This window comes from Rhinoderma darwinii, chromosome 3, assembly GCF_050947455.1.
Source record: "Rhinoderma darwinii isolate aRhiDar2 chromosome 3, aRhiDar2.hap1, whole genome shotgun sequence".
NCBI classification, from domain to species: Eukaryota; Metazoa; Chordata; class Amphibia; order Anura; family Rhinodermatidae; genus Rhinoderma; species Rhinoderma darwinii.
The window spans coordinates 413,282,054-413,302,003 of NC_134689.1; the positions used below are offsets into that span (position 1 = coordinate 413,282,054).

At 38.2% G+C, this 19,950-nt stretch overlaps 21 non-coding genes across 21 annotated transcripts; 11 read left to right on the forward strand and 10 right to left on the reverse strand.

Annotated features, from left to right (window-relative positions):
* Nucleotides 1-494: 494 nt before the first annotated feature.
* On the reverse strand, nucleotides 495-576 carry TRNAS-UGA (transfer RNA serine (anticodon UGA)). Its single transcript has one exon. It is a non-coding gene; the product is annotated as a tRNA-Ser (tRNA).
* A 123-nt stretch (nucleotides 577-699) lies between these two features.
* On the forward strand, nucleotides 700-773 carry TRNAT-AGU (transfer RNA threonine (anticodon AGU)). Its single transcript has one exon. It is a non-coding gene; the product is annotated as a tRNA-Thr (tRNA).
* Nucleotides 774-2,055: 1,282 nt separating this feature from the next.
* On the reverse strand, nucleotides 2,056-2,137 carry TRNAS-UGA (transfer RNA serine (anticodon UGA)). The gene has a single exon. It is a non-coding gene; the product is annotated as a tRNA-Ser (tRNA).
* Nucleotides 2,138-2,260: 123 nt separating this feature from the next.
* TRNAT-AGU (transfer RNA threonine (anticodon AGU)) lies at nucleotides 2,261-2,334 on the forward strand. The gene has a single exon. It is a non-coding gene; the product is annotated as a tRNA-Thr (tRNA).
* Nucleotides 2,335-4,016: 1,682 nt separating this feature from the next.
* TRNAS-UGA (transfer RNA serine (anticodon UGA)) lies at nucleotides 4,017-4,098 on the reverse strand. Its single transcript has one exon. It is a non-coding gene; the product is annotated as a tRNA-Ser (tRNA).
* Nucleotides 4,099-4,221: 123 nt separating this feature from the next.
* TRNAT-AGU (transfer RNA threonine (anticodon AGU)) lies at nucleotides 4,222-4,295 on the forward strand. The gene has a single exon. It is a non-coding gene; the product is annotated as a tRNA-Thr (tRNA).
* A 1,886-nt stretch (nucleotides 4,296-6,181) lies between these two features.
* Nucleotides 6,182-6,255, forward strand: TRNAT-AGU (transfer RNA threonine (anticodon AGU)). Its single transcript has one exon. It is a non-coding gene; the product is annotated as a tRNA-Thr (tRNA).
* A 1,281-nt stretch (nucleotides 6,256-7,536) lies between these two features.
* TRNAS-UGA (transfer RNA serine (anticodon UGA)) lies at nucleotides 7,537-7,618 on the reverse strand. Its single transcript has one exon. It is a non-coding gene; the product is annotated as a tRNA-Ser (tRNA).
* Nucleotides 7,619-7,741: 123 nt separating this feature from the next.
* On the forward strand, nucleotides 7,742-7,815 carry TRNAT-AGU (transfer RNA threonine (anticodon AGU)). Its single transcript has one exon. It is a non-coding gene; the product is annotated as a tRNA-Thr (tRNA).
* Nucleotides 7,816-9,097: 1,282 nt separating this feature from the next.
* TRNAS-UGA (transfer RNA serine (anticodon UGA)) lies at nucleotides 9,098-9,179 on the reverse strand. Its single transcript has one exon. It is a non-coding gene; the product is annotated as a tRNA-Ser (tRNA).
* A 123-nt stretch (nucleotides 9,180-9,302) lies between these two features.
* On the forward strand, nucleotides 9,303-9,376 carry TRNAT-AGU (transfer RNA threonine (anticodon AGU)). Its single transcript has one exon. It is a non-coding gene; the product is annotated as a tRNA-Thr (tRNA).
* A 1,281-nt stretch (nucleotides 9,377-10,657) lies between these two features.
* Nucleotides 10,658-10,739, reverse strand: TRNAS-UGA (transfer RNA serine (anticodon UGA)). Its single transcript has one exon. It is a non-coding gene; the product is annotated as a tRNA-Ser (tRNA).
* A 123-nt stretch (nucleotides 10,740-10,862) lies between these two features.
* Nucleotides 10,863-10,936, forward strand: TRNAT-AGU (transfer RNA threonine (anticodon AGU)). Its single transcript has one exon. It is a non-coding gene; the product is annotated as a tRNA-Thr (tRNA).
* A 1,286-nt stretch (nucleotides 10,937-12,222) lies between these two features.
* TRNAS-UGA (transfer RNA serine (anticodon UGA)) lies at nucleotides 12,223-12,304 on the reverse strand. The gene has a single exon. It is a non-coding gene; the product is annotated as a tRNA-Ser (tRNA).
* A 123-nt stretch (nucleotides 12,305-12,427) lies between these two features.
* Nucleotides 12,428-12,501, forward strand: TRNAT-AGU (transfer RNA threonine (anticodon AGU)). The gene has a single exon. It is a non-coding gene; the product is annotated as a tRNA-Thr (tRNA).
* Nucleotides 12,502-13,973: 1,472 nt separating this feature from the next.
* On the forward strand, nucleotides 13,974-14,047 carry TRNAT-AGU (transfer RNA threonine (anticodon AGU)). Its single transcript has one exon. It is a non-coding gene; the product is annotated as a tRNA-Thr (tRNA).
* A 1,282-nt stretch (nucleotides 14,048-15,329) lies between these two features.
* On the reverse strand, nucleotides 15,330-15,411 carry TRNAS-UGA (transfer RNA serine (anticodon UGA)). Its single transcript has one exon. It is a non-coding gene; the product is annotated as a tRNA-Ser (tRNA).
* A 123-nt stretch (nucleotides 15,412-15,534) lies between these two features.
* On the forward strand, nucleotides 15,535-15,608 carry TRNAT-AGU (transfer RNA threonine (anticodon AGU)). The gene has a single exon. It is a non-coding gene; the product is annotated as a tRNA-Thr (tRNA).
* Nucleotides 15,609-16,889: 1,281 nt separating this feature from the next.
* On the reverse strand, nucleotides 16,890-16,971 carry TRNAS-UGA (transfer RNA serine (anticodon UGA)). Its single transcript has one exon. It is a non-coding gene; the product is annotated as a tRNA-Ser (tRNA).
* Nucleotides 16,972-17,094: 123 nt separating this feature from the next.
* On the forward strand, nucleotides 17,095-17,168 carry TRNAT-AGU (transfer RNA threonine (anticodon AGU)). The gene has a single exon. It is a non-coding gene; the product is annotated as a tRNA-Thr (tRNA).
* Nucleotides 17,169-18,449: 1,281 nt separating this feature from the next.
* On the reverse strand, nucleotides 18,450-18,531 carry TRNAS-UGA (transfer RNA serine (anticodon UGA)). Its single transcript has one exon. It is a non-coding gene; the product is annotated as a tRNA-Ser (tRNA).
* Nucleotides 18,532-19,950: the final 1,419 nt, after the last annotated feature.

A 19,950-nucleotide genomic window follows, 5' to 3' on the forward strand; every position in this document is an offset into this window, starting at 1 on the left:
TCCTATTTGGCTATTAGAGCTACATTAGTATATATAAATAAATGCTCATAACTTTGCAAATAAACGTTTTTTTAAAAAAAACAACAAATCACACTGTAGTTATCAGCATCATAGCGCCTATTAGGCTAGTTAGGAAATTGGGAATTGATAAACTGGTGACAGAGTCCATTTAAGGGACTATATACAGGAGTATGTGACAGAAAATAGTATTATAATTGACAGCAAACAGAGATTTACTAAGGACAGAAGTTGTCCAACCAACCTGATTTGTTTTTATCAAGAGGAAAATAAAAGTCTGGACAAATGGGATGCTGTAGTTATAGTGATTTATACTCTAAATATTGCTCGCTTTTCAGAGTTGTAAGCCAGGGGCACAGCTGGAACCACTATTATTAATGTAATTAATCAGTGATAAAGAGGATGGAATTAAAATAACTCTTTCTATAGGTGACAAACTTTAATATGTTTCTGGAAGTTCTCTTCTTAAAATAGAACGTTGTGAACAGGACTTGAACCTGTGCAGGGGGACCCCATTGGATTTCAAATCCAACGCCTTAACCACTCGGCCATCACAACTTATGTACCCTGACTGTTAAGACTTCTGGCAACTACACCTAAGGGGCTAGCCTAAAATATGAGATCAGTCTTTTGCTCTGAACTGAGCTGTGTGGTAGGACACCGTGAGAAGAAAAGTGCTTTGGTGCTGTGGCTTAGTTGGTTAAAGCGCCTGTCTAGTAAACAGGAGATCCTGAGTTCAAATCTCAGCAGTGCCTTGCTATTTGTTGCTTTAGTTTATTCACTTGTTTATTATTTAAGTTTACATAACTAAAGTATATGATGAATCAAATTCTTTATAGGCAATTAAAAATCTATCGGGTTTTTCATTGGTGACAGAGACCCCATGAATGTCATTGAGTTTTCTATAAGTAGTAAGTTCAATACAAAGTAATTATAGACCAGTAAGCTTAACATCCATTGTGGGAAAAACTTTTGAAGAGCTCTTAAAGGGACTCTGTTACCAGTTTATCAGGTCCCTAACTCCTAACTAGTCTAATTGGTGCTTTGCTGCTGATAACTACAGGGTGATTGGTAGTAAAAAAAAATATTTATTATTTGCAAAATTATGAGCATTTTCTAAATATGTAATTTAGCCTTTATTAGACATCTGGGAGGTAACAGCAGCAATTCTCCTGAGGTGGAGCTGACTCTCAGCATCTGATGCTGTCCTATCAGCATGAAGTTGCTTCACACACATTGTGAAACTCAAGCTACAGGGAAGGAGGATCAATTCAAACAGCCATATCTCGGGCTGTGGGCCACCTAAAAAAGCAGATTTGGTGGCATTTGAAAGACTGGATTCTACTCTTTCATATGACACCAAAATCACAGTTCTAGCTGTGACAGAACCGAAGATATCACCTGTTGAAAACACAATCGGGAATGGACGCAGTGTACTATATGATCACACTGTGTTGCTGGACAGGGAAGGGGGAGAAGTTGTATGCTGATTGGACAGCGTCATACAGAAAACATTAGCTGCCCAGAGTAAAAAGGAGTCATCTCCTATTTGGCTATTAGAGCTACATTAGTATATATAAATAAATGCTCATAACTTTGCAAATAAACGTTTTTTTAAAAAAAACAACAAATCACACTGTAGTTATCAGCATCATAGCGCCTATTAGGCTAGTTAGGAAATTGGGAATTGATAAACTGGTGACAGAGTCCATTTAAGGGACTATATACAGGAGTATGTGACAGAAAATAGTATTATAATTGACAGCAAACAGAGATTTACTAAGGACAGAAGTTGTCCAACCAACCTGATTTGTTTTTATCAAGAGGAAAATAAAAGTCTGGACAAATGGGATGCTGTAGTTATAGTGATTTATACTCTAAATATTGCTCGCTTTTCAGAGTTGTAAGCCAGGGGCACAGCTGGAACCACTATTATTAATGTAATTAATCAGTGATAAAGAGGATGGAATTAAAATAACTCTTTCTATAGGTGACAAACTTTAATATGTTTCTGGAAGTTCTCTTCTTAAAATAGAACGTTGTGAACAGGACTTGAACCTGTGCAGGGGGACCCCATTGGATTTCAAATCCAACGCCTTAACCACTCGGCCATCACAACTTATGTACCCTGACTGTTAAGACTTCTGGCAACTACACCTAAGGGGCTAGCCTAAAATATGAGATCAGTCTTTTGCTCTGAACTGAGCTGTGTGGTAGGACACCGTGAGAAGAAAAGTGCTTTGGTGCTGTGGCTTAGTTGGTTAAAGCGCCTGTCTAGTAAACAGGAGATCCTGAGTTCAAATCTCAGCAGTGCCTTGCTATTTGTTGCTTTAGTTTATTCACTTGTTTATTATTTAAGTTTACATAACTAAAGTATATGATGAATCAAATTCTTTATAGGCAATTAAAAATCTATCGGGTTTTTCATTGGTGACAGAGACCCCATGAATGTCATTGAGTTTTCTATAAGTAGTAAGTTCAATACAAAGTAATTATAGACCAGTAAGCTTAACATCCATTGTGGGAAAAACTTTTGAAGAGCTCTTAAAGGGACTCTGTTACCAGTTTATCAGGTCCCTAACTCCTAACTAGTCTAATTGGTGCTTTGCTGCTGATAACTACAGGGTGATTGGTAGTAAAAAAAAATATTTATTATTTGCAAAATTATGAGCATTTTCTAAATATGTAATTTAGCCTTTATTAGACATCTGGGAGGTAACAGCAGCAATTCTCCTGAGGTGGAGCTGACTCTCAGCATCTGATGCTGTCCTATCAGCATGAAGTTGCTTCACACACATTGTGAAACTCAAGCTACAGGGAAGGAGGATCAATTCAAACAGCCATATCTCGGGCTGTGGGCCACCTAAAAAAGCAGATTTGGTGGCATTTGAAAGACTGGATTCTACTCTTTCATATGACACCAAAATCACAGTTCTAGCTGTGACAGAACCGAAGATATCACCTGTTGAAAACACAATCGGGAATGGACGCAGTGTACTATATGATCACACTGTGTTGCTGGACAGGGAAGGGGGAGAAGTTGTATGCTGATTGGACAGCGTCATACAGAAAACATTAGCTGCCCAGAGTAAAAAGGAGTCATCTCCTATTTGGCTATTAGGGTATGTTCACACGGCGGGGGTCCGTAACGGCTGAAATTACGGGGATGTTTCAGCCTGAAAACATCCCCGTAATTTCAGCCGTACCGGCATGTGCAGGCGCTTGAACGCCGCGTCCATTACGGCCGTAATTAGCGCTGCTATTCATTGGAGTCAATGAATAACGGCTCCAATTACGGCCAAAGAAGTGACAGGTCACTTCTTTGACGCGGGCGTCTATTTACGCGCCGTCATTTGACAGCGGCGCGTAAATATACGCCTCGTGTGAACAGACAAACGTCTGCCCATTGCTTTCAATGGGCAGATGTTTGTCAGCGCTATTGAGGCGCTATTTTCAGACGTAATTCGGGGCAAAAACGCCCGAATTACGTCCGTAAATAGGCCGTGTGAACATACCCTTAGAGCTACATTAGTATATATAAATAAATGCTCATAACTTTGCAAATAAACGTTTTTTTAAAAAAAACAACAAATCACACTGTAGTTATCAGCATCATAGCGCCTATTAGGCTAGTTAGGAAATTGGGAATTGATAAACTGGTGACAGAGTCCATTTAAGGGACTATATACAGGAGTATGTGACAGAAAATAGTATTATAATTGACAGCAAACAGAGATTTACTAAGGACAGAAGTTGTCCAACCAACCTGATTTGTTTTTATCAAGAGGAAAATAAAAGTCTGGACAAATGGGATGCTGTAGTTATAGTGATTTATACTCTAAATATTGCTCGCTTTTCAGAGTTGTAAGCCAGGGGCACAGCTGGAACCACTATTATTAATGTAATTAATCAGTGATAAAGAGGATGGAATTAAAATAACTCTTTCTATAGGTGACAAACTTTAATATGTTTCTGGAAGTTCTCTTCTTAAAATAGAACGTTGTGAACAGGACTTGAACCTGTGCAGGGGGACCCCATTGGATTTCAAATCCAACGCCTTAACCACTCGGCCATCACAACTTATGTACCCTGACTGTTAAGACTTCTGGCAACTACACCTAAGGGGCTAGCCTAAAATATGAGATCAGTCTTTTGCTCTGAACTGAGCTGTGTGGTAGGACACCGTGAGAAGAAAAGTGCTTTGGTGCTGTGGCTTAGTTGGTTAAAGCGCCTGTCTAGTAAACAGGAGATCCTGAGTTCAAATCTCAGCAGTGCCTTGCTATTTGTTGCTTTAGTTTATTCACTTGTTTATTATTTAAGTTTACATAACTAAAGTATATGATGAATCAAATTCTTTATAGGCAATTAAAAATCTATCGGGTTTTTCATTGGTGACAGAGACCCCATGAATGTCATTGAGTTTTCTATAAGTAGTAAGTTCAATACAAAGTAATTATAGACCAGTAAGCTTAACATCCATTGTGGGAAAAACTTTTGAAGAGCTCTTAAAGGGACTCTGTTACCAGTTTATCAGGTCCCTAACTCCTAACTAGTCTAATTGGTGCTTTGCTGCTGATAACTACAGGGTGATTGGTAGTAAAAAAAAATATTTATTATTTGCAAAATTATGAGCATTTTCTAAATATGTAATTTAGCCTTTATTAGACATCTGGGAGGTAACAGCAGCAATTCTCCTGAGGTGGAGCTGACTCTCAGCATCTGATGCTGTCCTATCAGCATGAAGTTGCTTCACACACATTGTGAAACTCAAGCTACAGGGAAGGAGGATCAATTCAAACAGCCATATCTCGGGCTGTGGGCCACCTAAAAAAGCAGATTTGGTGGCATTTGAAAGACTGGATTCTACTCTTTCATATGACACCAAAATCACAGTTCTAGCTGTGACAGAACCGAAGATATCACCTGTTGAAAACACAATCGGGAATGGACGCAGTGTACTATATGATCACACTGTGTTGCTGGACAGGGAAGGGGGAGAAGTTGTATGCTGATTGGACAGCGTCATACAGAAAACATTAGCTGCCCAGAGTAAAAAGGAGTCATCTCCTATTTGGCTATTAGGGTATGTTCACACGGCGGGGGTCCGTAACGGCTGAAATTACGGGGATGTTTCAGCCTGAAAACATCCCCGTAATTTCAGCCGTACCGGCATGTGCAGGCGCTTGAACGCCGCGTCCATTACGGCCGTAATTAGCGCTGCTATTCATTGGAGTCAATGAATAACGGCTCCAATTACGGCCAAAGAAGTGACAGGTCACTTCTTTGACGCGGGCGTCTATTTACGCGCCGTCATTTGACAGCGGCGCGTAAATATACGCCTCGTGTGAACAGACAAACGTCTGCCCATTGCTTTCAATGGGCAGATGTTTGTCAGCGCTATTGAGGCGCTATTTTCAGACGTAATTCGGGGCAAAAACGCCCGAATTACGTCCGTAAATAGGCCGTGTGAACATACCCTTAGAGCTACATTAGTATATATAAATAAATGCTCATAACTTTGCAAATAAACGTTTTTTAAAAAAAACAACAAATCACACTGTAGTTATCAGCATCATAGCGCCTATTAGGCTAGTTAGGAAATTGGGAATTGATAAACTGGTGACAGAGTCCATTTAAGGGACTATATACAGGAGTATGTGACAGAAAATAGTATTATAATTGACAGCAAACAGAGATTTACTAAGGACAGAAGTTGTCCAACCAACCTGATTTGTTTTTATCAAGAGGAAAATAAAAGTCTGGACAAATGGGATGCTGTAGTTATAGTGATTTATACTCTAAATATTGCTCGCTTTTCAGAGTTGTAAGCCAGGGGCACAGCTGGAACCACTATTATTAATGTAATTAATCAGTGATAAAGAGGATGGAATTAAAATAACTCTTTCTATAGGTGACAAACTTTAATATGTTTCTGGAAGTTCTCTTCTTAAAATAGAACATTGTGAACAGGACTTGAACCTGTGCAGGGGGACCCCATTGGATTTCAAATCCAACGCCTTAACCACTCGGCCATCACAACTTATGTACCTTGACTGTTAAGACTTCTGGCAACTACACCTAAGGGGCTAGCCTAAAATATGAGATCAGTCTTTTGCTCTGAACTGAGCTGTGTGGTAGGACACCGTGAGAAGAAAAGTGCTTTGGTGCTGTGGCTTAGTTGGTTAAAGCGCCTGTTTAGTAAACAGGAGATCCTGAGTTCAAATCTCAGCAGTGCCTTGCTATTTGTTGCTTTAGTTTATTCACTTGTTTATTATTTAAGTTTACATAACTAAAGTATATGATGAATCAAATTCTTTATAGGCAATTAAAAATCTATCGGGTTTTTCATTGGTGACAGAGACCCCATGAATGTCATTGAGTTTTCTATAAGTAGTAAGTTCAATACAAAGTAATTATAGACCAGTAAGCTTAACATCCATTGTGGGAAAAACTTTTGAAGAGCTCTTAAAGGGACTCTGTTACCAGTTTATCAGGTCCCTAACTCCTAACTAGTCTAATTGGTGCTTTGCTGCTGATAACTACAGGGTGATTGGTAGTAAAAAAAAATATTTATTATTTGCAAAATTATGAGCATTTTCTAAATATGTAATTTAGCCTTTATTAGACATCTGGGAGGTAACAGCAGCAATTCTCCTGAGGTGGAGCTGACTCTCAGCATCTGATGCTGTCCTATCAGCATGAAGTTGCTTCACACACATTGTGAAACTCAAGCTACAGGGAAGGAGGATCAATTCAAACAGCCATATCTCGGGCTGTGGGCCACCTAAAAAAGCAGATTTGGTGGCATTTGAAAGACTGGATTCTACTCTTTCATATGACACCAAAATCACAGTTCTAGCTGTGACAGAACCGAAGATATCACCTGTTGAAAACACAATCGGGAATGGACGCAGTGTACTATATGATCACACTGTGTTGCTGGACAGGGAAGGGGGAGAAGTTGTATGCTGATTGGACAGCGTCATACAGAAAACATTAGCTGCCCAGAGTAAAAAGGAGTCATCTCCTATTTGGCTATTAGAGCTACATTAGTATATATAAATAAATGCTCATAACTTTGCAAATAAACGTTTTTTAAAAAAAACAACAAATCACACTGTAGTTATCAGCATCATAGCGCCTATTAGGCTAGTTAGGAAATTGGGAATTGATAAACTGGTGACAGAGTCCATTTAAGGGACTATATACAGGAGTATGTGACAGAAAATAGTATTATAATTGACAGCAAACAGAGATTTACTAAGGACAGAAGTTGTCCAACCAACCTGATTTGTTTTTATCAAGAGGAAAATAAAAGTCTGGACAAATGGGATGCTGTAGTTATAGTGATTTATACTCTAAATATTGCTCGCTTTTCAGAGTTGTAAGCCAGGGGCACAGCTGGAACCACTATTATTAATGTAATTAATCAGTGATAAAGAGGATGGAATTAAAATAACTCTTTCTATAGGTGACAAACTTTAATATGTTTCTGGAAGTTCTCTTCTTAAAATAGAACGTTGTGAACAGGACTTGAACCTGTGCAGGGAGACCCCATTGGATTTCAAATCCAACGCCTTAACCACTCGGCCATCACAACTTATGTACCCTGACTGTTAAGACTTCTGGCAACTACACCTAAGGGGCTAGCCTAAAATATGAGATCAGTCTTTTGCTCTGAACTGAGCTGTGTGGTAGGACACCGTGAGAAGAAAAGTGCTTTGGTGCTGTGGCTTAGTTGGTTAAAGCGCCTGTCTAGTAAACAGGAGATCCTGAGTTCAAATCTCAGCAGTGCCTTGCTATTTGTTGCTTTAGTTTATTCACTTGTTTATTATTTAAGTTTACATAACTAAAGTATATGATGAATCAAATTCTTTATAGGCAATTAAAAATCTATCGGGTTTTTCATTGGTGACAGAGACCCCATGAATGTCATTGAGTTTTCTATAAGTAGTAAGTTCAATACAAAGTAATTATAGACCAGTAAGCTTAACATCCATTGTGGGAAAAACTTTTGAAGAGCTCTTAAAGGGACTCTGTTACCAGTTTATCAGGTCCCTAACTCCTAACTAGTCTAATTGGTGCTTTGCTGCTGATAACTACAGGGTGATTGGTAGTAAAAAAAAATATTTATTATTTGCAAAATTATGAGCATTTTCTAAATATGTAATTTAGCCTTTATTAGACATCTGGGAGGTAACAGCAGCAATTCTCCTGAGGTGGAGCTGACTCTCAGCATCTGATGCTGTCCTATCAGCATGAAGTTGCTTCACACACATTGTGAAACTCAAGCTACAGGGAAGGAGGATCAATTCAAACAGCCATATCTCGGGCTGTGGGCCACCTAAAAAAGCAGATTTGGTGGCATTTGAAAGACTGGATTCTACTCTTTCATATGACACCAAAATCACAGTTCTAGCTGTGACAGAACCGAAGATATCACCTGTTGAAAACACAATCGGGAATGGACGCAGTGTACTATATGATCACACTGTGTTGCTGGACAGGGAAGGGGGAGAAGTTGTATGCTGATTGGACAGCGTCATACAGAAAACATTAGCTGCCCAGAGTAAAAAGGAGTCATCTCCTATTTGGCTATTAGAGCTACATTAGTATATATAAATAAATGTTCATAACTTTGCAAATAAACGTTTTTTAAAAAAAAACAACAAATCACACTGTAGTTATCAGCATCATAGCGCCTATTAGGCTAGTTAGGAAATTGGGAATTGATAAACTGGTGACAGAGTCCATTTAAGGGACTATATACAGGAGTATGTGACAGAAAATAGTATTATAATTGACAGCAAACAGAGATTTACTAAGGACAGAAGTTGTCCAACCAACCTGATTTGTTTTTATCAAGAGGAAAATAAAAGTCTGGACAAATGGGATGCTGTAGTTATAGTGATTTATACTCTAAATATTGCTCGCTTTTCAGAGTTGTAAGCCAGGGGCACAGCTGGAACCACTATTATTAATGTAATTAATCAGTGATAAAGAGGATGGAATTAAAATAACTCTTTCTATAGGTGACAAACTTTAATATGTTTCTGGAAGTTCTCTTCTTAAAATAGAACGTTGTGAACAGGACTTGAACCTGTGCAGGGAGACCCCATTGGATTTCAAATCCAACGCCTTAACCACTCGGCCATCACAACTTATGTACCCTGACTGTTAAGACTTCTGGCAACTACACCTAAGGGGCTAGCCTAAAATATGAGATCAGTCTTTTGCTCTGAACTGAGCTGTGTGGTAGGACACCGTGAGAAGAAAAGTGCTTTGGTGCTGTGGCTTAGTTGGTTAAAGCGCCTGTCTAGTAAACAGGAGATCCTGAGTTCAAATCTCAGCAGTGCCTTGCTATTTGTTGCTTTAGTTTATTCACTTGTTTATTATTTAAGTTTACATAACTAAAGTATATGATGAATCAAATTCTTTATAGGCAATTAAAAATCTATCGGGTTTTTCATTGGTGACAGAGACCCCATGAATGTCATTGAGTTTTCTATAAGTAGTAAGTTCAATACAAAGTAATTATAGACCAGTAAGCTTAACATCCATTGTGGGAAAAACTTTTGAAGAGCTCTTAAAGGGACTCTGTTACCAGTTTATCAGGTCCCTAACTCCTAACTAGTCTAATTGGTGCTTTGCTGCTGATAACTACAGGGTGATTGGTAGTAAAAAAAATGTTTATTATTTGCAAAATTATGAGCATTTTCTAAATATGTAATTTAGCCTTTATTAGACATCTGGGAGGTAACAGCAGCAATTCTCCTGAGGTGGAGCTGACTCTCAGCATCTGATGCTGTCCTATCAGCATGAAGTTGCTTCACACACATTGTGAAACTCAAGCTACAGGGAAGGAGGATCAATTCAAACAGCCATATCTCGGGCTGTGGGCCACCTAAAAAAGCAGATTTGGTGGCATTTGAAAGACTGGATTCTACTCTTTCATATGACACCAAAATCACAGTTCTAGCTGTGACAGAACCGAAGATATCACCTGTTGAAAACACAATCGGGAATGGACGCAGTGTACTATATGATCACACTGTGTTGCTGGACAGGGAAGGGGGAGAAGTTGTATGCTGATTGGACAGCGTCATACAGAAAACATTAGCTGCCCAGAGTAAAAAGGAGTCATCTCCTATTTGGCTATTAGAGCTACATTAGTATATATAAATAAATGTTCATAACTTTGCAAATAAACGTTTTTTAAAAAAAAACAACAAATCACACTGTAGTTATCAGCATCATAGCGCCTATTAGGCTAGTTAGGAAATTGGGAATTGATAAACTGGTGACAGAGTCCATTTAAGGGACTATATACAGGAGTATGTGACAGAAAATAGTATTATAATTGACAGCAAACAGAGATTTACTAAGGACAGAAGTTGTCCAACCAACCTGATTTGTTTTTATCAAGAGGAAAATAAAAGTCTGGACAAATGGGATGCTGTAGTTATAGTGATTTATACTCTAAATATTGCTCGCTTTTCAGAGTTGTAAGCCAGGGGCACAGCTGGAACCACTATTATTAATGTAATTAATCAGTGATAAAGAGGATGGAATTAAAATAACTCTTTCTATAGGTGACAAACTTTAATATGTTTCTGGAAGTTCTCTTCTTAAAATAGAACGTTGTGAACAGGACTTGAACCTGTGCAGGGAGACCCCATTGGATTTCAAATCCAACGCCTTAACCACTCGGCCATCACAACTTATGTACCCTGACTGTTAAGACTTCTGGCAACTACACCTAAGGGGCTAGCCTAAAATATGAGATCAGTCTTTTGCTCTGAACTGAGCTGTGTGGTAGGACACCGTGAGAAGAAAAGTGCTTTGGTGCTGTGGCTTAGTTGGTTAAAGCGCCTGTCTAGTAAACAGGAGATCCTGAGTTCAAATCTCAGCAGTGCCTTGCTATTTGTTGCTTTAGTTTATTCACTTGTTTATTATTTAAGTTTACATAACTAAAGTATATGATGAATCAAATTCTTTATAGGCAATTAAAAATCTATCGGGTTTTTCATTGGTGACAGAGACCCCATGAATGTCATTGAGTTTTCTATAAGTAGTAAGTTCAATACAAAGTAATTATAGACCAGTAAGCTTAACATCCATTGTGGGAAAAACTTTTGAAGAGCTCTTAAAGGGACTCTGTTACCAGTTTATCAGGTCCCTAACTCCTAACTAGTCTAATTGGTGCTTTGCTGCTGATAACTACAGGGTGATTGGTAGTAAAAAAAATGTTTATTATTTGCAAAATTATGAGCATTTTCTAAATATGTAATTTAGCCTTTATTAGACATCTGGGAGGTAACAGCAGCAATTCTCCTGAGGTGGAGCTGACTCTCAGCATCTGATGCTGTCCTATCAGCATGAAGTTGCTTCACACACATTGTGAAACTCAAGCTACAGGGAAGGAGGATCAATTCAAACAGCCATATCTCGGGCTGTGGGCCACCTAAAAAAGCAGATTTGGTGGCATTTGAAAGACTGGATTCTACTCTTTCATATGACACCAAAATCACAGTTCTAGCTGTGACAGAACCGAAGATATCACCTGTTGAAAACACAATCGGGAATGGACGCAGTGTACTATATGATCACACTGTGTTGCTGGACAGGGAAGGGGGAGAAGTTGTATGCTGATTGGACAGCGTCATACAGAAAACATTAGCTGCCCAGAGTAAAAAGGAGTCATCTCCTATTTGGCTATTAGAGCTACATTAGTATATATAAATAAATGTTCATAACTTTGCAAATAAACGTTTTTTAAAAAAAAACAACAAATCACACTGTAGTTATCAGCATCATAGCGCCTATTAGGCTAGTTAGGAAATTGGGAATTGATAAACTGGTGACAGAGTCCATTTAAGGGACTATATACAGGAGTATGTGACAGAAAATAGTATTATAATTGACAGCAAACAGAGATTTACTAAGGACAGAAGTTGTCCAACCAACCTGATTTGTTTTTATCAAGAGGAAAATAAAATAAAAGTCTGGACAAATGGGATGCTGTAGTTATAGTGATTTATACTCTAAATATTGCTCGCTTTTCAGAGTTGTAAGCCAGGGGCACAGCTGGAACCACTATTATTAATGTAATTAATCAGTGATAAAGAGGATGGAATTAAAATAACTCTTTCTATAGGTGACAAACTTTAATATGTTTCTGGAAGTTCTCTTCTTAAAATAGAACGTTGTGAACAGGACTTGAACCTGTGCAGGGAGACCCCATTGGATTTCAAATCCAACGCCTTAACCACTCGGCCATCACAACTTATGTACCCTGACTGTTAAGACTTCTGGCAACTACACCTAAGGGGCTAGCCTAAAATATGAGATCAGTCTTTTGCTCTGAACTGAGCTGAGTGGTAGGACACCGTGAGAAGAAAAGTGCTTTGGTGCTGTGGCTTAGTTGGTTAAAGCGCCTGTCTAGTAAACAGGAGATCCTGAGTTCAAATCTCAGCAGTGCCTTGCTATTTGTTGCTTTAGTTTATTCACTTGTTTATTATTTAAGTTTACATAACTAAAGTATATGATGAATCAAATTCTTTATAGGCAATTAAAAATCTATCGGGTTTTTCATTGGTGACAGAGACCCCATGAATGTCATTGAGTTTTCTATAAGTAGTAAGTTCAATACAAAGTAATTATAGACCAGTAAGCTTAACATCCATTGTGGGAAAAACTTTTGAAGAGCTCTTAAAGGGACTCTTATACCAGTTTATCAGGTCCCTAACTCCTAACTAGTCTAATTGGTGCTTTGCTGCTGATAACTACAGGGTGATTGGTAGTAAAAAAAAATGTTTATTATTTGCAAAATTATGAGCATTTTCTAAATATGTAATTTAGCCTTTATTAGACATCTGGGAGGTAACAGCAGCAATTCTCCTGAGGTGGAGCTGACTCTCAGCATCTGATGCTGTCCTATCAGCATGAAGTTGCTTCACACACATTGTGAAACTCAAGCTACAGGGAAGGAGGATCAATTCAAACAGCCATATCTCGGGCTGTGGGCCACCTAAAAAAGCAGATTTGGTGGCATTTGAAAGACTGGATTCTACTCTTTCATATGACACCAAAATCACAGTTCTAGCTGTGACAGAACCGAAGATATCACCTGTTGAAAACACAATCGGGAATGGACGCAGTGTACTATATGATCACACTGTGTTGCTGGACAGGGAAGGGGGAGAAGTTGTATGCTGATTGGACAGCGTCATACAGAAAACATTAGCTGCCCAGAGTAAAAAGGAGTCATCTCCTATTTGGCTATTAGAGCTACATTAGTATATATAAATAAATGTTCATAACTTTGCAAATAAACGTTTTTTAAAAAAAAACAACAAATCACACTGTAGTTATCAGCATCATAGCGCCTATTAGGCTAGTTAGGAAATTGGGAATTGATAAACTGGTGACAGAGTCCATTTAAGGGACTATATACAGGAGTATGTGACAGAAAATAGTATTATAATTGACAGCAAACAGAGATTTACTAAGGACAGAAGTTGTCCAACCAACCTGATTTGTTTTTATCAAGAGGAAAATAAAAGTCTGGACAAATAGGATGCTGTAGTTATAGTGATTTATACTCTAAATATTGCTCGCTTTTCAGAGTTGTAAGCCAGGGGCACAGCTGGAACCACTATTATTAATGTAATTAATCAGTGATAAAGAGGATGGAATTAAAATAACTCTTTCTATAGGTGACAAACTTTAATATGTTTCTGGAAGTTCTCTTCTTAAAATAGAACGTTGTGAACAGGACTTGAACCCATTGGATTTCAAATCCAACGCCTTAACCACTCGGCCATCACAACTTATGTACCCTGACTGTTAAGACTTCTGGCAACTACACCTAAGGGGCTAGCCTAAAATATGAGATCAGTCTTTTGCTCTGAACTGAGCTGTGTGGTAGGACACCGTGAGAAGAAAAGTGCTTTGGTGCTGTGGCTTAGTTGGTTAAAGCGCCTGTCTAGTAAACAGGAGATCCTGAGTTCAAATCTCAGCAGTGCCTTGCTATTTGTTGCTTTAGTTTATTCACTTGTTTATTATTTAAGTTTACATAACTAAAGTATATGATGAATCAAATTCTTTATAGGCAATTAAAAATCTATCGGGTTTTTCATTGGTGACAGAGACCCCATGAATGTCATTGAGTTTTCTATAAGTAGTAAGTTCAATACAAAGTAATTATAGACCAGTAAGCTTAACATCCATTGTGGGAAAAACTTTTGAAGAGCTCTTAAAGGGACTCTGTTACCAGTTTATCAGGTCCCTAACTCCTAACTAGTCTAATTGGTGCTTTGCTGCTGATAACTACAGGGTGATTTGTAGTAAAAAAAAATATTTATTATTTGCAAAATTATGAGCATTTTCTAAATATGTAATTTAGCCTTTATTAGACATCTGGGAGGTAACAGCAGCAATTCTCCTGAGGTGGAGCTGACTCTCAGCATCTGATGCTGTCCTATCAGCATGAAGTTGCTTCACACACATTGTGAAACTCAAGCTACAGGGAAGGAGGATCAATTCAAACAGCCATATCTCGGGCTGTGGGCCACCTAAAAAAGCAGATTTGGTGGCATTTGAAAGACTGGATTCTACTCTTTCATATGACACCAAAATCACAGTTCTAGCTGTGACAGAACCGAAGATATCACCTGTTGAAAACACAATCGGGAATGGACGCAGTGTACTATATGATCACACTGTGTTGCTGGACAGGGAAGGGGGAGAAGTTGTATGCTGATTGGACAGCGTCATACAGAAAACATTAGCTGCCCAGAGTAAAAAGGAGTCATCTCCTATTTGGCTATTAGAGCTACATTAGTATATATAAATAAATGTTCATAACTTTGCAAATAAACGTTTTTTAAAAAAAAACAACAAATCACACTGTAGTTATCAGCATCATAGCGCCTATTAGGCTAGTTAGGAAATTGGGAATTGATAAACTGGTGACAGAGTCCATTTAAGGGACTATATACAGGAGTATGTGACAGAAAATAGTATTATAATTGACAGCAAACAGAGATTTACTAAGGACAGAAGTTGTCCAACCAACCTGATTTGTTTTTATCAAGAGGAAAATAAAAGTCTGGACAAATGGGATGCTGTAGTTATAGTGATTTATACTCTAAATATTGCTCGCTTTTCAGAGTTGTAAGCCAGGGGCACAGCTGGAACCACTATTATTAATGTAATTAATCAGTGATAAAGAGGATGGAATTAAAATAACTCTTTCTATAGGTGACAAACTTTAATATGTTTCTGGAAGTTCTCTTCTTAAAATAGAACGTTGTGAACAGGACTTGAACCTGTGCAGGGAGACCCCATTGGATTTCAAATCCAACGCCTTAACCACTCGGCCATCACAACTTATGTACCCTGACTGTTAAGACTTCTGGCAACTACACCTAAGGGGCTAGCCTAAAATATGAGATCAGTCTTTTGCTCTGAACTGAGCTGTGTGGTAGGACACCGTGAGAAGAAAAGTGCTTTGGTGCTGTGGCTTAGTTGGTTAAAGCGCCTGTCTAGTAAACAGGAGATCCTGAGTTCAAATCTCAGCAGTGCCTTGCTATTTGTTGCTTTAGTTTATTCACTTGTTTATTATTTAAGTTTACATAACTAAAGTATATGATGAATCAAATTCTTTATAGGCAATTAAAAATCTATCGGGTTTTTCATTGGTGACAGAGACCCCATGAATGTCATTGAGTTTTCTATAAGTAGTAAGTTCAATACAAAGTAATTATAGACCAGTAAGCTTAACATCCATTGTGGGAAAAACTTTTGAAGAGCTCTTAAAGGGACTCTGTTACCAGTTTATCAGGTCCCTAACTCCTAACTAGTCTAATTGGTGCTTTGCTGCTGATAACTACAGGGTGATTGGTAGTAAAAAAAATGTTTATTATTTGCAAAATTATGAGCATTTTCTAAATATGTAATTTAGCCTTTATTAGACATCTGGGAGGTAACAGCAGCAATTCTCCTGAGGTGGAGCTGACTCTCAGCATCTGATGCTGTCCTATCAGCATGAAGTTGCTTCACACACATTGTGAAACTCAAGCTACAGGGAAGGAGGATCAATTCAAACAGCCATATCTCGGGCTGTGGGCCACCTAAAAAAGCAGATTTGGTGGCATTTGAAAGACTGGATTCTACTCTTTCATATGACACCAAAATCACAGTTCTAGCTGTGACAGAACCGAAGATATCACCTGTTGAAAACACAATCGGGAATGGACGCAGTGTACTATATGATCACACTGTGTTGCTGGACAGGGAAGGGGGAGAAGTTGTATGCTGATTGGACAGCGTCATACAGAAAACAATAGCTGCCCAGAGTAAAAAGGAGTCATCTCCTATTTGGCTATTAGAGCTACATTAGTATATATAAATAAATGTTCATAACTTTGCAAATAAACGTTTTTTAAAAAAAAACAACAAATCACACTGTAGTTATCAGCATCATAGCGCCTATTAGGCTAGTTAGGAAATTGGGAATTGATAAACTGGTGACAGAGTCCATTTAAGGGACTATATACAGGAGTATGTGACAGAAAATAGTATTATAATTGACAGCAAGCAGAGATTTACTAAGGACAGAAGTTGTCCAACCAACCTGATTTGTTTTTATCAAGAGGAAAATAAAAGTCTGGACAAATGGGATGCTGTAGTTATAGTGATTTATACTCTAAATATTGCTCGCTTTTCAGAGTTGTAAGCCAGGGGCACAGCTGGAACCACTATTATTAATGTAATTAATCAGTGATAAAGAGGATGGAATTAAAATAACTCTTTCTATAGGTGACAAACTTTAATATGTTTCTGGAAGTTCTCTTCTTAAAATAGAACGTTGTGAACAGGACTTGAACCTGTGCAGGGAGACCCCATTGGATTTCAAATCCAACGCCTTAACCACTCGGCCATCACAACTTATGTACCCTGACTGTTAAGACTTCTGGCAACTACACCTAAGGGGCTAGCCTAAAATATGAGATCAGTCTTTTGCTCTGAACTGAGCTGTGTGGTAGGACACCGTGAGAAGAAAAGTGCTTTGGTGCTGTGGCTTAGTTGGTTAAAGCGCCTGTCTAGTAAACAGGAGATCCTGAGTTCAAATCTCAGCAGTGCCTTGCTATTTGTTGCTTTAGTTTATTCACTTGTTTATTATTTAAGTTTACATAACTAAAGTATATGATGAATCAAATTCTTTATAGGCAATTAAAAATCTATCGGGTTTTTCATTGGTGACAGAGACCCCATGAATGTCATTGAGTTTTCTATAAGTAGTAAGTTCAATACAAAGTAATTATAGACCAGTAAGCTTAACATCCATTGTGGGAAAAACTTTTGAAGAGCTCTTAAAGGGACTCTGTTACCAGTTTATCAGGTCCCTAACTCCTAACTAGTCTAATTGGTGCTTTGCTGCTGATAACTACAGGGTGATTTGTAGCAAAAAAAATGTTTATTATTTGCAAAATTATGAGCATTTTCTAAATATGTAATTTAGCCTTTATTAGACATCTGGGAGGTAACAGCAGCAATTCTCCTGAGGTGGAGCTGACTCTCAGCATCTGATGCTGTCCTATCAGCATGAAGTTGCTTCACACACATTGTGAAACTCAAGCTACAGGGAAGGAGGATCAATTCAAACAGCCATATCTCGGGCTGTGGGCTACCTAAAAAAGCAGATTTGGTGGCATTTGAAAGACTGGATTCTAGTCTTTCATATGACACCAAAATCACAGTTCTAGCTGTGACAGAACCGAAGATATCACCTGTTGAAAACACAATCGGGAATGGACGCAGTGTACTATATGATCACACTGTGTTGCTGGACAGGGAAGGGGGAGAAGTTGTATGCTGATTGGACAGCGTCATACAGAAAACATTAGCTGCCCAGAGTAAAAAGGAGTCATCTCCTATTTGGCTATTAGAGCTACATTAGTATATATAAATAAATGTTCATAACTTTGCAAATAAACGTTTTTTAAAAAAAAACAACAAATCACACTGTAGTTATCAGCATCATAGCGCCTATTAGGCTAGTTAGGAAATTGGGAATTGATAAACTGGTGACAGAGTCCATTTAAGGGACTATATACAGGAGTATGTGACAGAAAATAGTATTATAATTGACAGCAAGCAGAGATTTACTAAGGACAGAAGTTGTCCAACCAACCTGATTTGTTTTTATCAAGAGGAAAATAAAAGTCTGGACAAATGGGATGCTGTAGTTATAGTGATTTATACTCTAAATATTGCTCGCTTTTCAGAGTTGTAAGCCAGGGGCACAGCTGGAACCACTATTATTAATGTAATTAATCAGTGATAAAGAGGATGTAATTAAAATAACTCTTTCTATAGGTGACAAACTTTAATATGTTTCTGGAAGTTCTCTTCTTAAAATAGAACGTTGTGAACAGGACTTGAACCTGTGCAGGGAGACCCCATTGGATTTCAAATCCAACGCCTTAACCACTCGGCCATCACAACTTATGTACCCTGACTGTTAAGACTTCTGGCAACTACACCTAAGGGGCTAGCCTAAAATATGAGATCAGTCTTTTGCTCTGAACTGAGCTGTGTGGTAGGACACCGTGAGAAGAAAAGTGCTTTGGTGCTGTGGCTTAGTTGGTTAACCCCTTTAGGACACAGCCTGTTTTGGCCTTGTGGCACAGCCTATTTTTTCAAATCTGACATGTGTCACTTTATGTGGTAATAACTCCGGAATGCTTTTACCTATCCAAGCGATTCTGAGATTGTTTTCTCGTGACATATTGTACTTTATGTTAGTGAAAAAATTTGGTCGATAAATTCAATATTTATTTGTGAAAAACTTCAAATTTTAGCAAAAATTTGCAAAAATTAGCATTTTTCTAAATTTAAATGTATTTTCTTGTGAAACAGATAGTAATACCACACAAAATAGTTACTAGTTACCATTTCCTATATGTCTACTTTATGTTTGCATCATTTTTTTTCACGTTCTTTTATTTTTCTAGGACGTTACGAGGCTTAGAACTTTAGCAGCAATTTCTCATATTTTCAATAAAATTTCAAAAGGCTATTTTTTCAGGGACCAGTTCAGTTCTGAAGTGGCTTTGAGGGCCTTATATATTAGAAAGTCCCCATAAATCACCCCATTTTGAAAACTGTACCCCTCAAGGTATTCAAAACCACATTCAGAAAATATTTTAACCCTTTAGGCGTTTCACAGGAATTAAGGCAAAGTAGAGGTGAAATTTACAAATTTCATTTTTTTTTGCCGAAATTCATTTGTAATAAAAAAAAATCTGTAACACAGAAGATTTTACCAGGGAAACGCAACTCAATATTTATTGCCCAGATTCTGCAGATTTTAGAAATATCCAACATGTGGCCCTAGTGTCCTAATGGACTGAAACACAGACCTCAGAAGCAAAGGAGCAACTAGTGGATTTCGGGTCCTCCTTTTTTTAGGAATATATTTTAGGCACCATGTCAGGTATGATGAGGTCTTGTGGTACCTAAACAGCCGAAACCCCCCAAAGTGACCCCATTTTGGAAACTACACCCCTCAAGGCATTTTTCTAGGGGTATAGTTAGCATTTTGACCCCACAGTTTTTTTGCAGAATTTAGTGGAATTAGTCTGTGAAGATGAAAATCACCTATTTTTCTGTGGAAACATAGAATTTTTTCATTTTTACATGGAATAAAGGAGAAAAAGCACCCCAAAATTTGTAAAGCAATTTCTCCCGATTACGGCAATACCCCATATGTGGTCGTAAACTGATGTTTGGACCCACAGCAGGGCTCAGAAGGGAGGGAGCGCCTTTTGGATTTTGGAGAGCAGATTTTGCTGGATTGGTTTTCAGTGCCATGTCGGGTTTGCAACGCCCCGGAGGGACCAAAACAGTGGAAACCCCCCAAAA